The 9674-nt window shown below is 42.3% G+C and overlaps 1 non-coding gene across 1 annotated transcript; it reads right to left on the bottom strand.

Moving 5' to 3' along the window:
* Positions 1–301: 301 nt before the first annotated feature.
* On the bottom strand, positions 302–408 carry LOC131219810 (small nucleolar RNA R71). Its single transcript, XR_009158453.1, has one exon. It is a non-coding gene; the product is annotated as a small nucleolar RNA R71 (small nucleolar RNA).
* Positions 409–9674: the final 9266 nt, after the last annotated feature.

The following is a 9674-nucleotide window of genomic DNA, read 5'->3' as shown; positions in this document are numbered from 1 at the left end:
GATTTTCCCTGAAAACACAGGACAAATGGACATCAAGCCAAGAGTTATCCAACTCCTTCCCAAATTCCATGGACTTAAATCAGAGAGTCCATATTTACATTTGAAAGAGTTCGATGAGATTATAGCTACATTATATTTTCCTAATGTATCTAAGGATACAATTAGGCTGAAACTCTTTCCTTTTTCCTTAAAAGAGAAAGCTAAGACGTAGTTACATTCACTGCGTCCTAGATCCATTGGCATGTGGAACGACATGCAGAGGGAATTCATAAAAAAATTCTTCCCACATCATAAAACAATTACCCTCAGAAAAGCAATCATGAGCTTTGCCCAAAAGGAAGATGAAACATTCTTCCAATGTTGGGAAAGGTTCAAAGATTTGGTCAGTTCATGCCCACAACACGGATTTGAAACGTGGCGCATTACAAATTTTTTCTACGATGGACTGACATCTTCCATGCGCCAAATGGTCGAGACAATGTGTAATGGAGAGTTCATTAATAAAGATGTCGACGAGGTATGGGACTACCTCGACAGTCTGGCTGAAAAAACACAATCTTGGGACTATTACCCAAAATCAAACACCACGTCTAGGCCGACTCAATTAAAGGAGAAAGGTGGATTATATCTCTTGAAAGAAGAGGATGATCTCAAGTGTAAAGTGACTACGCTCATAAGGAAAGTTGAGGCCATGGAAGGGAGGAAGGATAAGATTAATGAAATTGTTTGCGGCATCTGTGATCACAACATTCATACAACTGAAAATTGTCCTACAATACTCGCCTTTCGAGGAGTGTTGAATGAACAAGCCAATGCCGTAAACAACTATCAAAGACCTTTTACTGGACCTAATTCCAATACGTACAATCCTGGTTGGAAAAATCATCCAAACTTTAGTTAGAGGAATGGACAAACGGCTACTCCTCCAGGTTTCTTCAATCAAAATCCAAATCAAGTGAAACCTCAAGAGGAACCGGTTCAAAATTTCATACAAGAGCTGGCTCAAGCAATGCGGGGAATTACAGATTTTATGTAAAAGATAGATTCTCGTATGACGGTTATAGAAAAGGGGATGCTTCCTGCACAACCTCTCCCCAATCCTAAACCGCAGTATGAGATTAATGATCCCAGCTCTTCAAATCAGATGGGGCACGCTAAATCCATCACCACTCTCAGGAGTAGAAAGATCATTGATAAAACTCTTCCGGTTAGGCCTAAAAAGCCTCAAGAACCAGAAGAGGACAACAATGATGGATCCAGTGATGCCCCACAAAAATTAGAACTGGAACTTCTAGAGAAGCCAGTTGCTCCGTTTCCCCAACGGTTAGTTTCACCAAAACCTCTCTCTAACTCTCAGGATATCCTAGAGGTGTTGAAACAAGTGAAAGTCAACATTCCTCTACTTGATGTCGTGAAACAGATACCTTCATATGTCAAATTCCTGAAAGACTTATGCACGACCAAACGACGGCAGAGTATTCAAAAGAAGATCTTCTTGACCGAGAAAGTGAGTGTCATCCTAAAGCAAGACGTGCCACAAAAATTCAAGGATCCCGGTAGCCCAACCATATCATGTGTAATCAGGGACCATCGAATTGATCATGCACTTCTTGACTTAGGAGCGAGCGTCAATCTGATTCCCTATACAGTATACAAACAGTTAGGTTTGGGTGAATTAAAACCCACCCTAACCACACTACAACTTGTTGATCGCTCTGTTCGTGTACCAAGAGGGATAATTGAGGATGTGTTGGTCCAAGTTGATAGATTTTACTACCCTGTAGATTTTATCATCCTGGACACTGAACCCATCAATAACATAAGCACTGAGATCCCCGTCATTCTTGGCCGCCCATTCCTTGCCACTTCAAATGCAATTATCAATTGCAGGAATGGTGTCATGACTATGTCTTTTGGGAATATGACATTAGAGTCAAACATCTTTTTCAATAACGGCAGAAACATAGAGGAGGATGACGATTTTCACGACATTAACATGATTGACTCTTTAGTGGAAGATACGACACCTCTAACCTTATCCTCTGACTCTCTAGAGACGTGCCTGGCCCACTCTCATGATTTTGATGATGACATGATTAGGGAGACGTGCGCCTTGCTTGATACTGCACTGGTACTTGAAGTTAACCGGTGGAGGCCACAATTTAAAGAATTGCCACAAACTGATGTAGTGCCTCTACCGTCTAACCTCAAGCCGCCGAAGCTTGACTTAAAACCTTTACCCTCTGATTTAAAATATGCCTATTTAGGTCAAGATGAGACTTACCCGGTGATGATCTCTGCCCACCTAGAGAAAGAACAGGAGAGTATGCTCATATCTACTCTCATTAAGCATAAAGGAGCCCTGGGATGGACGATAGCAGACCTTAAGGGAATCGATCTCTTGATTTGTACTCACCGCATATATCTTGAAGATAATGCAAAAACCGCTTGGCAACCACAACGTAGACTAAATCCAAACATGAAGGAAGTGGTTAAGGCCGAGGTTCTTAAACTATTAGATGTGGGTATCATATTCCCTATATCTGATAGTCAATGGGTGAGTCCAACTCAAGTGGTCCCTAAGAAGTCCGGAATCACCATCGTAGCCAATGCTAACAATGAACTCATGCCAACTAGAGTCACTACTGGTTGGAGAATGTGCATTGACTATAGGAAGTTGAATACCGTCACGAGGAAAGACCACTTTCCTTTACCATTCATTGATCAGATCCTGGAAAGGTTAGCTGGTCATTCCTATTACAGTTTCCTTGACGGGTATTCGGGCTACAACCAGATAGAGATAGCCCCTGAAGACCAGGAAAAGACCACATTTACATATCCCTACGGCACCTTTGCCTACCGAAGGATGCCATTCGGATTATGTAATGCCCCTGCCACCTTTCAGCAATGTATGCTTAGTATCTTTTCTGATATGGTGGGGCAATATCTAGAGGTCTTCATGGATGACTTCTCTGTTTATGGTCCATCTTTCAACAAATGCTTAGAAAGTCTTAAATGTGTGCTGAAAAGATGTGAAGAAAAGAACTTGGTACTTAATTGGGAGAAGTGTCATTTCATGGTTCAGAAGGGAATTGTCCTTGGGCATATCATCTCGTCCAAGGGAATCGAGGTAGATAAGGCAAAAATCGATCTTATCTCTAACCTACCTCCACCCAAGAACATCAGAGACGTGCGATCCTTCTTAGGATACGCAGGATTTTATAGGCGATTCATAAAGGACTTTAGTCTCCTCTCTCATCCTTTATGTAATCTTCTTCAAAAGGATACTCCGTACGAGTGGACTGAGCAATGCCAGGAAGCTTTCACCAAGCTTAAGGGCACGTTAACCACTGCACCTATCATGCAGCCACCCGACTGGAACCTTCCTTTTGAGCTTATGTACGACGCTTCTGATTATGCTCTTGGGGTGGTCCTAGGCCAGAGAAAAGATAAGAGGCCCTGCGTCATTCATTACGCAAGTAGAACTTTAAATTCTGCCCAGGTGAACTACTCGACTAAGGAAAAGGAACTCTTAGCTGTAGTGTTCGCCTTGGACAAATTTAGGTCCTACTTGATCGGATCCAAGATTATTATCTACACAGATCATGCAACACTTAAGTATCTTCTCTCTAAGAATGATTCTAAGCCCTATTTGATACGATGGATCCTTCTACTCTAAGAATTCGATTTGGAAATTAAAGATAAAAAGGGAGTAGAAAACGTTGTGGCCGATCACCTTTCTCGCCTTAATACCTTTGATTCCCTTGAGACGACCCATATCAACGACATGTTCCCTGATGAACAACTGTTTAGAGTCTCCCATTCACCTTGGTTCGCTGATATTGCTAATTATCTTGCTACAGGTGCCATACCGACACAGTGGACCGCGCAAGATAAGAAGAAATTTTTCACCGAGGTGCGAAAGTTTTTCTGGGATGATCCTTATTTATTTAAATATTGCCCAGACCAAATTCTAAGGAGATATGTACCAGACAATGAGCATCAGAGCGTCATCTCCTTCTGTCACTCACAGGCCTGTGGTGGTCACTTTTCTGCTAAAAAGACCACGACCAAGATTCTGCAGTGTAGCTTTTACTGGCCCACTATGTTTAGTGATACTCATAAGTTTTGCAAAGCTTGTGAGCGTTGTCAGAAATTGGGAGCATTGTCCCATCGAAATATGATGTCTTTGAATCACATCCTTATCATTGAAGCATTTGATTGCTGGGGCATCGATTTTATGGGACCATTCTCCCAATCGTTTGGAAATCTGTATATTTTGCTCGCCGTGGATTATGTTACTAAATGGGTCGAAGCGATTCCGTGTCGAACTAATGACTATCGCACGGTCATTAAATTCCTAAAAGAAAACATCCTTTCTTGATTCGGAACGCCTCGAGCCATCATTAGTGATGGGGGCTCACACTTTTGTAATAAACCATTTGAGAGCTTAATGAAGAAATACGGTATCTCTCATAAGGTGAGCACCCCGTACCACCCACAGACAAGTGGGCAAGCTGAGATTTCTAATAGGGAAATTTAACACATTTTGGAGAAAACGGTTAACCCTGATCGTAAGGATTGGTCAATCCGATTGACCGGTGCCTTATGGGCATACCGTACTGCCTTTAAAACCCCTATTGGAATGTCTCCCTTTGGACTTGTCTATGGGAAAGCTTGTTACTTGCCTGTTGAGCTGAAACATAAAGCGTACTGGGCGATCAAAAATCTTAATTTCAATCTGGACAACGCAGGCTCGCTACACAAACTTCAATTGAATGAACTGGAGGAAATCCGGAATGATGCGTACGATAATTCGAGAATTTACAAGGACAAGATGAAAGCATTTCATGACCAACACATTTTGCGAAAATTATTCACGCCTGGTCAAAAGGTCCTTTTGTACAATTCTCGATTACATCTCTTTCCGGGTAAGCTTCAATCTCGTTGGACCGGCCCTTACATTGTTGTTACTGTTTTTCCTCATGGGGCCGTTAAAATTAGAGATCCCGACAATGGCAAGGAGTTTAAAGTCAATGGACATCAATTGAAACCATTTGTCGAGAAATTTGATTTAGAGGACATGTCCATACCTCTGACTGATCCTGTTTACTAGGATTGATCTCCTAGTCTGATGGAGGTATAGGTAGGTTTATTGCTTTCATAGGACTAGAGCTGTTGCTTTATTTGTTTGGTTGAAGACGGTAAACTTAGCGCTCCTGGGAGGCAACCCAGCTCTTCATTTCATTTCGTTAGTTAGTTCAATGTTTGTGGGTAACATTACTGCAAACCCTCACGAGACTACAACTCGTCCACTAGGGGCAACCTAGGGGTTTAAAGGCTTGTTGCATATGCTAAATGCAATCAAGAGTACCTGCGAAAGTGGTGTAGGTAGGATTTCATTTTTGTTTTATTTTATTTTATTTTATTGGTTTCTCTCTTGTGCTGACCCGCTCTTACGTAGATATCTTTGGAAAGCCTCTTGGTTCTTTCGTCCAGGTACTATCCTTCCATCACTCCTCCTTTATTTTCGTTGGCCCATGTGCATTGCATGTTTATTTCTTTTACATTGAGGACAACGTAGATTTTTGGTTGGGGGTGGGAGATTAGGTTTCCTAATCAGTGTTTTCTTGGTCTTGAGCAAAAGTTGTGAAAATTTTTAATTTTTCAGGATTTCTGATGAATTCGAAGTGATTTTGACGGCCATCTAGGGCACTTAGAATTTCAAGATGCGTGATGTTGGTACTTTATGACTCTTGGATTCAGTTATCTATTAAATTTCACAGCTAAGTTTGAATTGTTAATCCATTACCAGAATTTGTAAACATTGATTGAGACATGAATTCGCAGGACACATCTCGCGTGCATATTAAGGTTTCAGTTCGATATTAAAGGATTAACTTGGTAATCACTAAACATGAAAGGAACCAACTTGGAAAATTGAATGAATTGGGCGAACAGTCTTTACCATAGGTTTGCTCCCTATAGGTGAGGATTCGATTCCCCATGGATGACATTTGAAAAAGAGTTGGGTGTACAGTCTTTACCTTAGGTTTGCTCCCTATAGGTGAGGATTTGATCCCTCTTCTTGGCGTTACTTCTAATGAAAAAGTCAAAAATTAAAAGAATAAAAAGATAATGTGTGAGGCAAGTTCTGGTTATCGTGAATTCTCTTATTGGTTACCAATGATATCCTTAAATAAAGAGGTGAATCTTAATGTTGACAAGTCGAGATTAGACTATACATCCATGGAATTCAATATTTAGAATTGTTCTAATTGATGGACTAATATTTTGAACTTAATTATGAAGTTACCGTGTGCTTAAGTCTAGGAGAGAAAGTAATGCCAACATTCATGAATCTTAGAATTCTAGTATCTGAATTGTTTTTTTTCATAAATCACTTGAGTTATAAAAATTGTCCTGTAATTCTCAATTTATCTTTCGCATACCTTGCTCGGGACTAGCAAGATGCTGGTTGGGGGTTGTGTTGAGGGTCAAATATTGCATATCAGACCCAGTTATTGCCTGAACTGATGAGTATGATACTGTTTAATGGCTCGTCTAATCGTATTTGTGATGCAGGTTGTATTTACGAGCTTGGATCGAAATAAGGTGCTAAAAGTATGGAGTTAACACTCGGAATTTACCAAGGGCAAGGGACGGACTCCAGGGGACAAAGATCGAAGAAATTACACGCCAGGGGTCCGAGAAAATTGAGAAACTGAAGCTCAAGTGGCCTGAAAGTCAGCCAGATTGCAAGATCACAAGGTTTCCACCATCCGCTTGGTTCGAAACTTCATACATGGCCTGAGGACCATAAATTAACCGTACACGTCGAAAATCAGCCATTGGATCTTTTTGAAAATGTCCCAACGGACAGATCAACCCACAACTTATCAATCTGGGGCCCGCCTGATATCTTGAAATACTTCAATTTTGGTGTCAACCATTTAAATTATATGGCAACCAGGTTGGACGGAGCTGATCTCTCATATACATCAGCATGGGACCCACATGTGCATTGCACATGTACAGCGTGGGTGCACCAGGCGTGCACGGAAACTCCAGGACGGTTCGTGGGTGCACCAGGCGTGCACGGAAACTCCAGGACGGTCAAACCGTCCTGGACTCGAACTCCTTCAAAAGCGGCCACAGCCGTCCCCTCTGTTACGCAGACGATCGGATTGTGGAAGTTGGTGGGCCACCACCGTGCATAAAAGGTCCAATTCGGACCGTCCATCAGAAGCCCTTGCCCCCTATCATCCTCGCCTAGATGGTGGAATTTCAAGAAACATTGGAGGCCGGTTGTTGATCGTCAAAACTGAAGGCAAACGGTGGAGAGATGTGATTTGATGGACCGCACTAAACCCAAGTAAAAGCAACCCTTCCTGACTGAAATTCCGAGAGGAATTCAATGGACGGCTTGGATCTCTCATTTGAAATAGACAGTGGACCCCACCATCGTCACAGCGTACTAGCTATGCTCCCTGTTTTGTGTCCGGAAAAATCAGAAATTCCGGACTGTTTTGCGAATTTGGCGAGGATCGGTCCGACGATCTGAGCCGTTCAAAACCTCTCCAAGGAAGTGCTGAACCGTGGCAAGAAGACTGAACGTCTTAAGATTGGTTTTGTTGGCCGAAAAGATGAGCCGACGCAAGTCAGTTTCCAAGCTGGCTGACTGCGTGCTGCGGAAGGAGATGACGCACTCCGCGTCTGACTCCAACTCGGTCGGTTCCTTGCAACCGACCCATCCAGCGACGCCTCTGCTAATATAAGGAAGAAAAGAGAGGGAGCTTGGAGAAAAAAACGTGAAGGAACGGAGGGGAGCTTAGCTTTTTGCTGGACGTCAGGGAGAGAGAAAGAGAAACAGAGAAGGAGGAGAGCAGTGGTCGGCGTGGCTTGGCTTGGTTTGGAGGAGCTTTTGAGGAAAAAAGGTGGTGGAGCTTGGCTTGGCTGGTTTGGCTGCTGGAACGTGAGGCTGGAAGAAGATTGAGAGCTGGTTCTTTTTTCTTTCCTTCTTGTTCTTTTCTGTCTCCTTTTATTTTTATTTTTATTTGCTTTGTTTAGCCCATTCATGTGTGGCTAAACCTCTTAGCTAGGGCTAAGAGGTGAAGCCTGTAGCGAGATGGGAGATTCTACTTTGTGCCTTTAAAATTCATAAACTGAATTTGATTTAGTTGATTATTAAATAAATATTTTTTTTTGTCTTTAATGGTCTGTTGTGACTGAAATTACAATGGGTTTGCAATGGCTTTGAATATTTCTTTCCCCTTTTTATGTTTATGAAGTCAGGAAGCCCTGTTGTTCATCATTGTTCCATGGGCATGGTAGGATGACAGTACCCTTCCTGATCTTCATACATTGATGATTGGTTGGTAATTAGTTTAATCCTGTTGTTTGCTTTGTCTCCTGGGCATGGTTAGATGATGGAATCCATTCTAATTCATATACCTTTCATCTTGTGAAGACTAGATCAAGTAGGTTCAGTTTGATTTCCGTGATTCTTGATGCAGGCAAAAGATCTCCCTGATCCCTACAAGTGGATCCTCTGAATCCCTAGTTTCCTTCCTCTGAATTCCTTAAGTTTTACATTAATCTCTCACCATTATTCATCAATTTATATTTGATTTAGATTGCATCTTAGGCTAGCTCTAGTTCTATTTAGTTTCAGGAAACGTACAAGTTTCAGTCCCTGTGGATTCGACCTCGGTCTTACCGAGTTTATTACTACATCACAACCCTATACTTGGGGAGTGAACAGTGGCTTAACCACGTTATTCTCCTAATTATTCTAAGCACTTTTCATGTTGGACACAACTCCTAAAACCCAACGAATGAAGAGTTATAATCAAACTAAAACTTACTATTTATAGTAAAAACGGAACTAAACATGGAATTTCACCGTCAATAGGATGGAATCTCGCAAATTTCGGCATGGGCAACCTGGCATAGCGAGGTTGGTTGGCTAAATTAGCTCGTTCTACCCCAAAATCATATATGGTACGTCGATTAACTCATTCCGGTTTGCGAGATATGCCTATTTTATGGTTCGATGGTCTGGATCACTTCTGTCGTCGACCGGGCCTTTTCTGATCCATCTTGGCCATGTAACTGTCCGCGACCTGCTCTACATCAGTCTCCTCCACTTCAAAAGAACTCGTCCTCGAGTTCTCGTCATGCTCTGGTTCATGATACTCGGTCAGGTCCGCAACATTGAAAGTTTGTGAAATTGCCATGTCATCTGGAAGATCAACAATATAAGCGTTGTCATTGATCTTTTGGATGATTGGGACGGGTCCAATCTTCTTATTTTTCAACTTGTTGTACGTCCCGGTTGGAAATCTCTCTTTGCGCAGATGGACCATAACGCGGTCGCCCACCTCGAACACTTTTTGTCGCCGATGCTTGTCCGCTTGTTCCTTGTACTTCTCGTTCGAGGCATGTAGCTTGGTCTGCACTTCTGCATGGATGCCCATGATCTTGTCTGTCATATGTTCTGCTGTAATGCTCGTGCCTGGGTGCTTGGGTAGAGGGACCAAGTCAAGTGTGTGGCGAGGCATTCGTCCGTAGATAATCTGGAACGGTGATCTCCCTGTCGAGCGGTTCACCATGTTGTTGAATGCAAACTCTGCTTGGGACAAGGACAAGTCCCACTGCTTCAGTTTTTCTCC

This window comes from Magnolia sinica, chromosome 11, assembly GCF_029962835.1.
Source record: "Magnolia sinica isolate HGM2019 chromosome 11, MsV1, whole genome shotgun sequence".
Taxonomy (NCBI): domain Eukaryota; kingdom Viridiplantae; phylum Streptophyta; class Magnoliopsida; order Magnoliales; family Magnoliaceae; genus Magnolia; species Magnolia sinica.
This window is presented reverse-complemented; position numbering and strand designations above follow the sequence as displayed.